A 16,317-nucleotide genomic window follows, 5' to 3' on the forward strand; every position below is an offset into this window, starting at 1 on the left:
CTGGTCGTGCTAGAATGGGACATAGTCACAAGTTCAGGCCAACATCAATGGAGCGCAGGCCAGCTACAGAGACCCAGTTAGGCCGTTTGAACAAAAGTGCTTTAAATGCTAGTTGTGCAGCATTGTCCAGTCCTGCATTGAGGATGTGTTGTGCATTGGCGATTCCTAGGAGCAGCAAAGCTGCAATGTGAGGTCCCATGTCTTTGTCGAGGAAGCCATCTACTAAGGACTTGCGAAGTGAACTCCTGCATCGAGCTGTATCACGCACAGGCTGGCTCCAAGGAAGCTGCAAGGCTTGCAATGTGGAGCCCTCCGTCATGGTGAAGGATGCCATCAAAGAGGGGCTTGCAATGCTAAGGCCTGAATCAAGGATGCATTGCAGAGCAGTGGTTCCTGGGTAACTGTGGGCAGCAATGCGGAGTCCTTGCATCGGAGAAGTCCATGCTGCAGAGGAGATGCATCGGTTCTGCTCAAACCACAGATGGGCCCTCTGAGCACCTTCAGACCCGCTTCTAAGGGTCCACGGCTGGAGTGACACTTCTTGGCTGGGTAGTTCTTCCAGTTCTGGGTTCAAGGTTGTTGGTGCCTTCAATCCATGAGGCTCCTGTCAGGAGTCCAGCCAGCTAATCCTTGGAGTCACTCTGGTGTCCTGGGTTCAACTGATGCAGGTAGTGTCTTTCCCATCCAGGCAAGAGGGCAGCAGGTCAGAACAGCAGGGACACAGTCATTCAGGGCAGCAATTCTGCAGAGTGGCAGTTCCTTTCAGCAACACAGCAGTCCTTCTTTCCTGCAAAGCCAACAGGTCCAGAATTGTACTGAAGAGTTGACGTCTGAGGTCCAAAATTTGAACTTGGTGCCCACTTTGAAGGGGAGGAAACGTCTGTAGGTTTCCACCCCCTGAGGTGTCAGGCATCCCCTTTCTCCCTACTCAGGCCCCAGCTTGTCTGAGGGTCACAATATATTTGTCTTAAACCCTCCGTCAGAGTGGATAGACATACCTTTTGTGATGTTCAAGTATGGTAGGTGACAGCTCCTTCCTCTTCCTAACTCAGAGTGGCCCATCCTGCCAACACCTATCTTACTTTTGTCTCGCTATCTGGGAACAATACACAAACACCAACTGCCAGCTACATCTAGTCATGTGACTCAGGAACAGGCTGAAGGCATCAAATGTTTAGGAAAGTAAGAATTGTGACTAAAATCTGACTTTATTATTAGAGAGGGCTTTAAATTACAGTTCTTTAGACACCAAACTTGTACTGTCTACTTGCTTCAGTATTGCAAGTTACAGCTTATTAAAGGTAATAAAGCAACTCCAATGTTATGTTATTGGAGAGGCAGGCCATGCAGTAGTGAAAAACTAATGTAAAAGTTTTTCACTAAAAGGACACATAAAACTTGAAAGTACATGTCTCCCATTTAAGAAAAAGCACCCTGCCCTCTAGGATGTTTAGGATCTAACCTAGGAGTGACTTATAGGTTTTAAAAAGGAAGGGTGAGCCTTACAAAAGGTTTATTTTACCAGGTTGAAAAGGCAGTTTAAAAACAGCACACACAGGCTGCAATGCCTGAGGCAGGTTTAAGGGCTACTTAAGTGTGAGGCACAATAAATGCCGCAGGTGTGCTAGAAGCATTTAATTTCCAGGCCATTGGTAAATATAGTACCAGTTTACTAGGGAATTATAATTACATCCAATATGTTTAAAGGAGTGAGCACAAGCACTGATTAGCAATAGTAAAGTGAGCAGAGTCCTAAAAGCCAACAAAAACGGGTTCAGAAAACAGAAGAGTGAAGGTAAAAAGCTTGGAGATGACCCTGCAGAAAGGTTGAAGTCCAACACTGTGTTTGTGCTGTTGGTGGTATATGTTTGTGGGTGGTATGTGGATGAGATTTTTGGAGTTAGATTTGTGACTGTTTTTTTTGTTTTTGTGTAGCCTAGATGTAAGGGTTGAGAACTGCTGCAGTGTGTTGGAGAGGCACGTGTGATTACCTGAGAAGTGGGGGTTCTGACACAAAACCCCTGCTTCCGTTCCCTAACAGGCCAAAACAGATTGTCCTATCTGTGTCATTAAATATTGAATGGACAAGGTAATCATTTTCCATAGGCTTCAAAAGCATAATTTGGTTGAACTGCCATATCTATGGCCATTAGTAACCTTGGCACTCTTGTATTGTAATTGTCTTTTGCCATCAAATCAGCCCTTTAACGAAATGAGGCAACTTCAAGGTAACGCAGTGCTTCCCAAGTATCTAACAGACATAAACACAAATGCAATTATTGCTTAGGCCAGATAACAGTGAAAAGGCTCACTTCACAATGGATGATGCAACAACTTGTCTGATTGAAGGCCTATCTCTGTAATATTGTGTGTGGTATAAGTGCCATGAATCCTAACCAGATTTAAGAATAAGTAGAAGAACCTTTGTAAAAATTATCACAGGTATTTTAAAACACTCACAAGGTCATCTTAGAGATATCAGCAGAATTGCGTGATAATAGCAGTGTGTGAAAAACTGGGTTATTGGTTGAGCGGGATGAAACCCTGCACAAGCAAAAACCAAAACCCTTGTAAAGATTGATCACAACAAGTCACTTAATTAACATGTGCTCAGCCTTGTGGTAGTTTGGCACAAAAGCAGTGAGCCTTAACTTAAAGGCCAAGTGTGAGGTATTAATGAACACACAAGCTGTAATAAAAAGAAAATACAATAAAAAACATACACCGATTTAGAAACAGAGAACAATGTAAAAAAATAAAGTGAGATCAAAATGACAAAGATTCAGTCAGTAGAACCACTGATATGAAATTTCAAACATTTAGGTAAGTATAGCACCTAAAAACATAAAGCAGCTGTTAGAAATGGGATTTATGGTTGCCTACGGTTGGCACCTCAGATAGGCATAAACCACCACTCTTGTTGGGGCGATTAAGTTACACAATAAAGATAACCAGAGCTCACCCAGGTAGCTTGGCACAAAGCAGTCAGGCTTATCACCAGAGGTCATGTGTAAAGCATCTGCGCAGCACGCTCACACCAGTGACACAATAAATACACCACAAAAGAGACTCCACACAGTTATATAAAATGTATATAGTATATTGTATATAAAATATAGACTGACATGAAATAAGTCATAATTACTGTACATTATATTCCAATCCTGAAATAATAATCATTATCTTGACAATGCAAACATGACTTGTTTCATACAATCCTGGTAATGGAAGTCAAAACATCATAAATCACAAACACTGAATGTAATGGGATCCGGATAATGCAAGAACTAAAATGACATTGGGCCAAGAAATGCAGCAGGTTGTAAAGAGGTGCATGAATCAATGATACAGTACACATTGTTTAATCCTCTAAGAATACTTGTTATTCAGCTCTGTAAGAATCAAAACAATATATACTGGGTTCCCCAGGGCACGGAATGCAACCATTTGGTTTGGGCCGAAATGCACACGAATCTCCCTACTTCTGTGAAATACAAAAAATCACTGAATGGCACCTCACAAAACAGGGAGCACAGTGCTCCTGTGCTTGTATTAAGCTTTATACGGTAATTAGACAGGGAAGCACGGGGGCACGGAATGTCGGAGCACCCATTATCATCAACACAGTACTTACTGCAGTTTCCTGAATGTGTCCAGTTTCCTTAACAACACCTGGGGGCCTCCATCAATGCTTTCCCCACTATAATGAAGAAGTAGCAATGCCCCACGTCAGCATTCCCAGGCATTCGTTTCCAACCAACAGACACTGAGTAAATGTATCAAGCGTCCTCGCCTTGCAGGGTTTGACAGGGAGGCCTTTTTGGGTCTCTCCACATGCAGAGTTGTCTACAGGCAGTTGGCCATGAGCATGCATCAAAACTGCTAGGACACAGAACAGTCCTGTTGCTTCGAAGAGATGTACAGCCCCGCTGAGGCAGTTCTTAATGCTGGTGCAACTCCCCTGGGGCTCTACTCCGGCAAGGACGCAGCTCAGAAGTGTCAGCAATGTGCTTTCCATAGTGTTGGGCGACTCACAAACCTTCCCCTAGTCTCATCTCCCACGGGCCAGGAAACAAAAATCATTCCCAGTGTCAGACGGTCTCTCCTCAGTAGCTGGCCCTGCTCACTGAATCAGTCATGGTAGTTGTCCCGCTATGGGGATTCCACACAGGCGGTTACTAAGTTCCCAGTCAGGAGGAAGGTGCCACTGGACAGTGCGTTTCTCCGGTGGCACACGTCGCAGTCTCCCCACTAAAGGGGACCAGATCCGAAGTGCTCCAGCTTGTATTGTGTGTCCGAGGCAAGCACTTCCCCAGGTGTTGCTGCAGCTCTCTAGTTTTGGAGAGCACAGTATTGGGGGGTAAGCCCTGTATGCAGAAGCCCACATGGACTAATCTCATGGGGCACAGAGTTAAACAGGGCAAGGAGGGAGCACGCTGGGAGATCAGTAAATGCTTACCATGTGCTATGCAACTAACCAGCACTCACTGGTGCGCACCCAGAATCCAAGGAGAATCATAGTGGCAATAAAGTGCCCTCCATGCACTAGTTTTGGAGGAGCACTGGGAGGGCACCAAGGAAGACAGCAGGACAGCACATAGGGCAGCTCCCACAATGGTGGTTTCTCCTGATGTCACAGCAGCTCCTGATAATGTACCCCTTGTGGAACCAGCATCAGGGAGAAGCTGTCAGACATCAGGGCAACATGCAGTAAAGCAATCCCGTGAGTCCTTTTTGCCACCCACCAGCAACAGGCAGCAGCACAACCACAGAGGAGCAGTCCAAATTAGTCTTTTTTTGCAGCCCAGCAGTCCTTCTGGCAGAGGTTCAGTCCCAGTTCCAAATGTGCTCTCCCCATCATGGGGCAAGAACCCCTGTACTTATACTCCAGTTCCCACTTCTAGAAGGTGGGAGAAGATTCAAGCTAGATCTGATCATTTCCAAGAATTTCCCTTCTCCTCTGTTTTGGCTCTAGTCATTGGTAATGGGTAAACAAGCCCTTTGTGTGAGTGCAGGACACAACCTATACAAATGTAAAGTGTGCCCCGCCTCCCTCTCTCCCAACCCAGGAAGGCCATCAGTATGTAGATGAATGCAGAGGTAACCCTATCACACTTAACCCTCCCTGCTGAATGGCTACTTGGAGGGTATACACAAAGTGTGGCTGCCACTCTGCCCTAGATGTGGATTGGAGTCATGCTGCAAAGCACTAGAGTTATAAGCACAGACAAATTCCCACTTTCTAAAAGTGGCATTTCTAAAATAGCAATGTAGAATCAACCTACGCCATCAAGCAGGATGTTTCACTATCATTCCAAACATATCAAACATGCCCATACTGCTCCTTACAAATTAGAGATTTCCAATTAGACATAAATAATGGAATTTGCAATGCAAACCTATGAGAGGAGCAGCACTCACATTAGTGAAAAACAATATGGATTGCGTGTTACTTCTAGGACATGTGGCACAGAACAATATAGATCCTACTTTTTACATACACAGCTTCCTGCCTATAGGGGCTATCTTGAACCTACATTAGGAGTGACTCAGGACACAGTCTGCAAGCACCAAATGGTTGGGACAAGAATATGCCACCATTCTAAAAGTGGCATTTTCACAATAGTGACTTAAAATTCAACGTTATCATTCTTCAGAGACACAATTTGACACTTCTACCCATTCTGAAGCACATGCTATCACTAATTAAATGTAATAAGGGACCCCAATATTATTGTATGAAGACATAGGCCTTTCAGTAGTCAAAAATGAATTTAGAAGTTTTTCACAAACAGGACATAAAAAACTTAAAGTACATGTCCTTTTTTTTAAATACAATGCACCCTGCCTCGTGGACTGTTCAGGGTCTACCCTAGGGTTGACTTATCTGTATTAAAAAGGAAGGTTTAGGCCTAAAAAGGTTTATTTTTCCAGGTCGAAATGGCAGTTTACAACTGCACCCAGTATGCAATGGCAGGCTTGAGACTTGTTTTAAAAAGCTACTTAAATGGGTGGCCCAAAAAGTGCTGGAGGCCCTCTAATAGCATTTAATTTGCTGGCTCAGGGTATACCTGTTTACTAGGGACCTTTAACTAAGTTCAGTGTGGCAGTTGGGTATGAACCAATTTTCCAATGTTTAAAGGCATGAGCACTTTAGCACTGCCTAGTAGTGGTAAAGTGCTGAGGGTTCTCAGGGCAACAAAAATGATTTCAGCAAAACAAATGCGGGTGCAAAAAGTCTATTGAAAGATTATCCTAAGATTATCAGGTCTAACACACCCAAACCACCTGTACTGCTACAAGATAACACATACCTCAAATAGGATAGGGGTCTCCTTTAAGAACAGATAGCACTACCACGGTGCGATAGTCAGCTCAAGAGAGAACAAATGCTTGAACAAACATAAGAAAACATTGCTCCCTAATAAACAATATAGCTCTAAGAAGGAGAAATATTTGAAACAGGTACAAGGATGATATTGGTAGGCCGAAGCTTAATTATTATTACCCCAGTGCTATCGTACCCAGATCATGATTATAGGCCTGCCCAAAGCTTGCATGATTTCTAGTTTTAATTACCCCTATATCACTTGTCCAGGAGTCTCATACAACAGATTTGGTTCAAGAAGAGATATTCTGTAAACTGTTAAAAAGGGTGGGTCACAGATGTTTTGAGCTAACAACATTTACTACATGACTTACAGAAACTAGACACTGGACAGTCATGAGGTAAAACTGCACAAGACAATTTATTCTTGTAAAGAGGTGATAAAAACGTCAATATCGCAGTGAAAAATCATTGACGACTTTCTGATATTTAATGTCAATGAGAAGAGCTCTTGCAAACGTTTTGCATGCTGTGAATAAAGCGCAATGTTTCCCAGCCCTATTAGTAAGAATATGTATAATTTGAATGACGTAGTACCTTCAGTTTAGGCTTCATCAGTTCAGGGTTTTACGTAGGGTTGCCTATTGCTCCATGTTAGCTGGACACTATGGTGGTCATTATGACCCTAGCGGTCTCCTGACTGCCAGGGCAAAGGTGGCAGTTTCACCGCCTCTGCCAGCCTGCCACATTTCCACTCATACAGCCAGGGCAGTCAGAACCACTGGGCCAGAGATGAGCATCTCCAACCCAGCAGTCCACAGAAGACTGCCGGCGGTATTAGGAGCTGCCTTTCCACCAGGGTTTCCGGGGTGGTAGCACCGCCATGAAAACCCTAACAGAAAAGCTAGCAGTGACAGGGAATTTCTTCCCTATCATTGGTAGATGACTCCCCAACTCCCAAGCAAGCACAAACCCCCCCACTCCCTCTCCAGGTACAGTGCCCCCTTCGCCCCACCACCCTTCCAGGTACAGCGCTCCCCTCCCCCCCACCCGCCCTCCAGGTACAGTGTCCCCCAGCATACATGCACATGCACACAGACACCCACACGCACCACGCATACACTCGTTCACCTACACTTACATACACGCATTCGCTCACATGCATCCATACTCGCATTCACCTCAGCACTCATACACGCATTCAACCACGCATGCACACACCCATCCAAACCCGTATACTCACACCCATTCATACACGCATACTCACACACATCCAAATACACATCCTCACACCCATTCATACACGCATACTACACACACATCCAAACAAGCATACTCTCAGTCATTCATACACACATACTTACACCCATCCAAACATTCATACTCACACCCATACAAACACCCATACACACATGCAGACAAACACACATACACACATGCAGACACAACACCCACCACCCTCCCACCACCCTTCCCTGTCAGATGATCAACTTACCTGATCCGGGGAGGAGGTTGGCCAGCAGGGAAGGGGCGCTTCCACCGCCAGCAGCACCCCGCCATCAGGGCGCTGCCTTGCCGTATTATTGTACATATTCTGGTGGGGCGGGCTGGGCCGGTGGCGGAACCTCCCATGCGCTTCCGCTTGCCAGCACGATTACTGCTGGATTTCCACCCAAAGTGTGGCAGAAATCCAGCAGTACCCGTAATATGGTGGGCGGAAGACCACCAGCACTGGCGGTTTTCTGGTGCCCGCAGCTTTTGCAGTCTTCAAGGAAGACCACTAAAGTCATAATGACCACATATGTTTCAGAAACGTTCAGTCACAAATCATGGCTAAGATGACTTTGTGCAATTGCTTGCTTAAAGAAAGCAAGCTAAAACGGCAGCTCCTAAAATGCATTAGGATGACAAATGCAAGCACAGGTCTGAAAACATAGTGCAGAGTGGCAGTCCTATGTATATTACACAACCAAGCAGAATCAGGCATTTTCATAAGAGAAATGGGTTGCCCATCATGACACCTTTCACCTTGATGCAGTCAGCTGTACTAATTTATTGGACTATAAAAATAAACTGCACTTTCAGAATTTGTCCTCTGTGCCTACAAACCACAATGAACCTGCTGTGCTGAGGTTAGCGGGGTGGTCCCTGACCTTCTCTGTAATAGGAGCTACTAATGGTCAATAAATTCTTGAGCCACTAATATTATTAGTGTTGTTACGATGATCACATCACACAAGTTTACATTAGTGGAAATCCTATGCAGTATTACCAGCAGGATACGACAGTACATCCAGCAGGGTTGCCAGGAGTAATGTAAAAAAGTATTTGTCAATTTTTAATTCCACTACACAGGTAATACATACAGCACTAGGTACAATGCCCCTGGCACAAAGGTGCATCAAATATATTTTGGAAATTCAATAATTTTTCTCTAAACATTCAGCTTATGAGTTTCCAAAAAACACACATTTACGTCTTGATTGTACTTTGTTCAATTTTACTATAGATTTGTTAATTCAACCAAGCAAGACCTTCTAATTTAGTTAACCGGCTGCACCTGGGAAAGCTACTCACAGGTAACCAGAGTTACCAATAACTCATGAGCTACTCAATGAAGAAGTCTGTGGTAGAAGGATATAAATTCTCAGGACTTGGAATATTTTAGACTCCTACAACAGTTCACAAAGCTAATCTGGGCCATTTCTACCCTAAAAATGTATGCAGTAGTCTGGTTCAATCATTGGCTGATTTCCTTCGAATTTGGGGAACTCAGGTTTGCCTGAACTAGGTTGACCCTTGTTTCTTGTTGATTGAGCATTCCAATTTAAGTAGAGCTTTTGTTTACACCAGCTCTTTAGTCATTTGAAAGCCACCTTGTCATTACCAATAGTGTGCTCTCCTCATCTCTTCACTTTTGCGAAGCTTGTTTGTGTTCTAGTTGTTTTTATAAAAAAATATTGTTGGGCAGCTTCAGGCCCTTCACCAATAATCAAAATAATGTTTTTGGTCTCAGAAATCACACATTGCCATACTAGACTCAGAAACAGAAGGGTACTACTTTTTGTGTAGGTGTCGTTTTTATGAAAGAGCAGAATGCCGTCATTCAAACTAAAGGGAGCTAATGGCTGACTGCTTGTCTTATGCTCTATGTTCTAGTAGGTGGAATTAAAACTTGAATGCCACAAAAAGATAACAGTACACAAAGACCCATGATTGAAAGCCCTTATAAATATCTCTACTATAAATGTAATTTTAGTAAAATGAAACAATCTTGGTTAGCGCAGACCTTAAAATGGAAGCAAATACAGGGAGATGCAGAAAGGAGAGGTATGCAAATCAAGAAAATGACAAATTGAGAGAGAAAACAAGGCACACTCAAGAAATAGGGATGAGAACAAGGAAGAGAAATATATATATAAGTATGTAGACTAAAATATAGGGAGTGAGCGGCAGGAAGTAGCTGGGAGACAGAGAATGGCAGAGGAAGAGGTAGACGTTTAGCAAAAGAGAGTAGGAGATGAGCGGTGTAGATGTTGTTTTGGGGGCACTAGGTACTTATCAAACTTAAAGGCCTTGGTGCATCCTAGCATCCACTAGAAGAGCAACTTCAAGCTTCCCTCTTGTGCCAGAACTCCATCAGACAGGAGTCTCCCCGAGGCCCTTTGGGGGGCTGCCACGGAACCGTGTGGACTCTGCCAGGCCTATTGCAGACCAAGGAAAGGTTTTGCTGAGGAACTTCCAACAGGACCACATCCGTTCTGGTTGTCAGAACTCGGGTGCCCTGGCCGCCTTGGTGACGGTGCTGTCCACCCTGTGGAAGGGTGTCTTTCCTTCCCTTCGTTGCCAGGATGACACTGCTGCTGGCGGGGCAGCAGATCAGGGCATGGCAGGTATGGGCTGCCTCAGTAGCAGTGTCCTCTCCTCTGCGGGCACGTCAGGAGGGGGAAGTGGGGTGTTCTGTGTGTCAAAGCGACATGTCTCTTCCAGCACTCTGCCATGCTTCAGCACTGTTCAAAATCACCGGGCCCACTTCAAACACGTTGGGTAGGCGGGCGCTGCTCCCGCTTCACCACTATTGTACTGGGCCTGTGGCAGCAGGCCATGGGCCGGTTCCCCCTTTTTCTTTGCCTTCTCCTCGGCTGAGGCGGGTACGGGGGCAGTGGCTGTGCAGTGCCTTAGACTCAGGTTACGCTTCTATCCCTATGGTACACTTCTTCTCCACCCGGCGTTATCTTGGTTCTGACTGCAGGGCTCACCTTATGCCCGATGATTCAGCTGGCACTTTCCTGGTCCTCTAGTGCCTTGCTGGGGTAGCGGTGAGCTTGACATTTGGCCAGTGCTCCCCCTCCTTGCATCGGCAGACACCACGCATAGGTGTGCTGGCACAGAATCGCAGCAGGTGGGGCTACAAGGGCATGAACAGGCAGGCCTGGAGGTACCTTGGTTATTTTCTCCTTGAGGCGCGACCGAGCTGCAGCAGGCTCACAAGTGGGGTAGAGCCACTTGTCGCCATTGTGGTGTTGGGGGCCCTAGGCCCTCATGCCACTGAAAGTGAGTGACACAGACATAGTGGTAGGATGACTGGTAACTGGCCCAGGGAACATGCGCCTGGCCTCTTTTTTGTAGCAGCGTCACCTGACAGGTGACGCCTGTGATGGAAGGGTGAGGGGTGAGTGTGGAAGCCAGCCCTCAGCAGAGTGGCCGGTGGAAACACTAGAATGTGTCCGACAGGGCACTACAGTAGAAAGATGGAGTGTGATAAAGGCAGATAAAGAAGAAAAGTGAAATAGGACGAAAGCCAGTAAGAAAGGAAAAAGAATGGGACAAAACAATAGTGAGAGATACGTAAGAAGAAAGCAGAAAAAGAGAAAAAAAGAGGCAGCGGTGAGAAGTGAGGACATAAAGAATTTCAGGCAAGAAGAAAGAGGAGGGAGAGATATGAAGATACAGATGGGTGGTAGAAAGACGAGAGGGAGGTAAAGACAGAAAAAAAGTTGAGATGTACAGACTGCTATGCGGAACTACGAAAGTGGAAGGGGTGACAGGGAAAGATGGGTAGAGGGGCAGGCAACAACAAGGAGAAGGGGACAGGAAAGGACACATGGACTAGTGGAGGGAGAGTATGAGTAGCAGGGAAAAAGAGGGTGTAAGGAGGGCGATTGAAGGTTGAGGTAGAAGCAGTGGGAAAAAAGAGCATTTCTATTTTGCAGATAATACATACTACTATAGATTGGACTACTTCTACTGACTCCCTATTTTTAGATGAAAATGGATTAGGAGGAGCATAAGATAAAGTGTTTTTCCCTAGGGTGAGCCAAGAATAAAACTCTGGTCGTATCGGAACGTGCATGCGATATTGCATGTATTGTATAATTTACGGTTAGTTTTACTTGGAAGGCACCTGCAGCAAATTAATTCTGTGCTAAATAGTTATATTTCTTTCTTTCGAGCAAGCTTTCGGTAAAGAAAGAAGGCATAAAAAATCTGCAGTGAGGTTGAGTTGCAGGGAGGGCAGAGTCTCTGCTGCAGGCTGATGTCAGATCGTACCATGCTGACCCAGCCGTCCCAGCTGGCTTTTAAATTCATGCTGCAGATACTGCAGAGATATGGGTGGGGTTCTTCCGCACGAACAGAGACGGAAAATCTTGTCGGCAGCAGGGGCTGGGCATCAAGAAGAGACGTGGGCAGGAAAGGACGCATCTCGCTTTATACAGATCAAAAAGAATTTCAAGGTCATAAAGCCGATCTATTGCAATCAACAGCCAAATAAATATTGTTTTCTTTAAGGAGGGGGCCTCAATGAAAAAGTTTGTGTTTGATGCTTGTTTTTTGCTTTGAGGAGCTGTTCTGTGTACAATGCAGGGCTTAATTTGTAAAAGAGTAAGTGCCAGGGTCCTCTTACGGAAGCTGCTGCCGGCTGCACCACCTATTGCCCCTGCCAGTGACAGTACCAACACAAATACTAACCATCACACTCCTACATATGTGACAATCCAGAATATTCTAGGCTTCAAAAACTGTAAGAATAACTTGGGCGGCAGGTATCACTCATCTTAATGTGTATAGAATTATTAAACAACTTTGGTTGTGCTCATCTCTAAATCAAACACACAGCACCACACGATAGTAGGCTGCCATAAGTGCCGTGCCCACAAGTACTGGTGCCGAGGACCATAAACCACCGACTCAAATTAAGCAGTGGTACAGTATGGATTCTCTCAGTCTGAATTCAATTTAAACATATGGAGCAAACGGTGTATTAAACTCATTCAGTGAAGTATATGATTATGCAGAGTTGAGCTTTCAAAATTAATTTGTCCATATCTTAGGTTCTAAGGTCAGGTTAGCCAAGGTTAGTGTAACACACGCTGCTTTGACATTTAGCGGAGGAATGGCAAAAATTTAGCTGTGCCCTAACACCTATGCGTCACACTCTGATGATGTCATGGACCAAAATAAATAAGCTAAAAATGCTGTGCTTGAGTGATGCTAAACATGATTTATCATTGCACCATGCTGCAAAGTCAAGCGAGAGGTGTCTTGTGTGACTTTGTACTTGAGGCAGACCTTTTAGAACAAAAAGCCTACATACAGACAATGTGCAACGGTAAATCCAGTAATATGTGTATTCTGCTTTTATTTCATCTACTATACATTGACATATCATGCAGTTTTATCTTTGCCCATTGTTGGTACCTGTTTTGCGTCCTTTGGTGTTAGTACTCCACATAAAGCATGGTCTTGTTACTTTGTATGACTTTAATTGACTGGCTTTCTTTGGAATCTTACTCTGTTTTGTCCACTTTGTATTGATTATTAGGGTGTTCACGCTTTGGGATGCACCACTGAACTTGCGGTAACATTCAGAATAAAAATTCTAGTATGCACAAAAATTGAGAAACATTCTGCATCGTCTAGCACCTATTTGTATCACTTGAGAACCCAGCTAAACTTTTGTATATCTGTGACAGAGGGTTACAGAAACGTTTGCAAATCTATTGCACATTCTGCTCGATGTCAGGTACAAGGAGTCAGCCTCTGATTCATAGGTGGAACAAATGAGTTGTAACACATCAAAAGAGTCCACAATAGACAATTAGAAAACATTGTGAACAAGTCTTGCTTGGCGGAGAAGGCTTAATTTGCAAACTGGTTAATCGTGGTCGAGACTCTGCTGCAAGAAAGGTACCCACACATATTGATGGAAAATACCAGCACACGGTTAGAACAACAACAAGGGAGGTGCATACTAACAGGCACATCGTTTGTATTTCCCAAAACCAGCCTACCAAACCGGAAGATTTGCTATTCCTTTAACCCAAATAGACCAACAGTAGCACGCAGAGTCTTTGCAGACATGCCAGATTTACACAAAGCAAGTGATTGGGGGTGGCTAGCTACCAACTTGGCAGGGAGAATCACGATTCATTCCTAGCCCCCTGAGATTAAATAGGGTGGCACCCACACCAAAGCCTTGGTGAACCCTCTTTTAGTTATATCATGCAACATATTCGGGCTCAAGAACACTATAAACAACAGCCAATCTTGCAAGAAACTTGCAAGAAACTTGGTCCACATTCCAACTACTGGCTTTGCAAGAGTCCATCAAGCTGCCAAGAAGACCAACCTCTTTAGCAGACCCTCCAGATGCATATCCATTTACAAAATCTGGACATTAGCCATAACAATTGTAAAAATCAGACTCACTAACGATCTGGCTCAGGCTGTGCTACTGGCTGGCCTATAGCTGAACAGGCATAACATACCCATGTTGTTAATAAATGTGTATTTTAACTGCAGAGACATCCAAAGGTTAGATGAGATGAGAGAATTTGTGGACACCTTGGAAGATCTAATCTATTCCTTCCCCACTAGCGAGCTCATCATTACTGGTGATTTCAACTCTCACAAGATAGGGGCAAGCTCTGATGGCAACTGCACTCTCGACCCAGCGGGCAGCATTTTAATCACATTTGTTAAAACTCACCAAATGAAGTCTGCTGAGGATGCACTCACTATGGTAAAAATGCCTAAGTCTTTCAACAATGTCTCAGCTTTGGACTATGTGATCCTGAGCAAAGTCCTCTTGCACAAACTTCTGGTTTTCTCAGTTAAGCAGTAGAAGACCAGCGACTACCTACCACTAAATGTTACACTATCCTTGTAGTCACTCAGCACCCACAAAATAAACATCTTGGGCTCTCCCACTGGGAAAGGAACTTGTAAATTACTAAGAAGAGTGAAATGGCGTAAAATAAACATCACAAGTCTGGCTGCCTGGAAATAATAAACATCACAAGTCTGGCTGCCTGGAAATCTAATTGGATACAGGAGAACAACAACAGCCCATACATTCTCTTAATGGCCGAAAACAGTAGCAGCACTGCCCCAATTACTGCAAGGAAAAACACTCATCAAGCAGCAAGAAACCCATGCAAAGCAGAGCCACTTTCAACAATGATATAGCAAGGACGTGAAAGTGAATCCTGAGAAATGCCATTCAGCAATTCAAATGACATGTGAATGAAGAGCACTGAAAAAAAATATCCACAGCCAGAAAGCTTCACAACAGGTTCATTTGACAGCACAAAAAAACAACAGGAATCGTAATGGCTCCATGTTTTTAATAATCTGAAGCAATGCAATCAGGCCAAATTCTGGCAATACATTAGCCACTTGAATGTTCACACCCAAGACAAAAGCAACAGAGTATCAGCTGACTCTTAAGTTAGGCATGCCAAAGCATTGTACTGCAAGCCTTCCAACAAAGCTAGCAGCCCCGCCCGACTTGAGTCACAGGACAGTCCAGGGTCTAATCAATCGTACCTCAAAACTAATGACCTGCTTATGATCAGTCTCACACCAAACATGACTCATGGGGATTACAGCCGGGTCACCAAAATCCTTAAGAACATAAGGCAAGATGGGGCACCGGGACCAAATGAGCTGCCGGGCTCTTTATTTAAGGAGGATTGCACATTGCTTTTTATTTAAGGAGGATTGCACATTTTGGGCATCCCTGCTTTCCCCACTTTCCCCAACATTGCTTTGCAACAGCCACAGTCCCAGAGTCCTGGTGAGGATAAATCCGTCAATCAATGCATAAAAAGGGCAATTACACAGACCTTACCAATGACAGAATGATTGCACTGCTGGACAATGAAGCAAAAGCTTTGGCTAGCACAATACTACATGACTTTGAAAACTGGGTCAGAGAAGATGGTATCCTGCCAATTTTCCATTAAGGTTTCAAGAAAGGGCCTTTTACCACAGATAACTCACGACCTTAACATATCTGATGGAGAAGGTTAATCAAGCTATAAATCTCCGGCTCTTGACATGCTTTATCAACTACATCACAGCATAGAATAACATGGACCCACACATTTTTTGGAATAAATTACACAGCTGGGGAATTCTGAAAGAAATTGCTGAAAGCAATAATTGTGCTCTATTCTCAAACCATTGGTGAAAATCAAGCTCATGCAAAACACAGCTACCACTAAAGTTCACATGTACCAAGGCCTAGAACGAGGATGTGTCCTTTCACACATGATCTTCAACCTGTACACTGCTTCTTTAGGCCAATCTCCTAAAGCTGCAAGTCTGCTATTGCTCAAAACTGGTCAGGTGCACTTATTCTTGATGCAGTTCTCAGATGATATGATCCTAATAGGCCACACCAAGGTGGGAATGCAGTAAGCCCTGGACACTCTAAATATGTACAATTTCAGGAACAAACTGGTGGTGAATTGCACTAAGACAGGTTGTCTTAGTGCTTTACAGACAGTGCGCATTCCAAGGGTGCTAAGGAAGCACCCTGTGTGACGGCATTGTACTCGGCTCCACGTGGAGGTGAAACCAAAGCCTCAGCAAGTTTTCCACCGGGCTGACCGGCGGAAATCTTAGTTTCCGCTGGCCAGCCTAGTGGAAAATTTGGAATGGGGGGGGTGTGGGGAGACCGCCAGCTCTGTGGCGGTCTCCTT

Source organism: Pleurodeles waltl, chromosome 11 (genome assembly GCF_031143425.1).
Source record: "Pleurodeles waltl isolate 20211129_DDA chromosome 11, aPleWal1.hap1.20221129, whole genome shotgun sequence".
In the NCBI taxonomy this organism is placed as follows: domain Eukaryota; kingdom Metazoa; phylum Chordata; class Amphibia; order Caudata; family Salamandridae; genus Pleurodeles; species Pleurodeles waltl.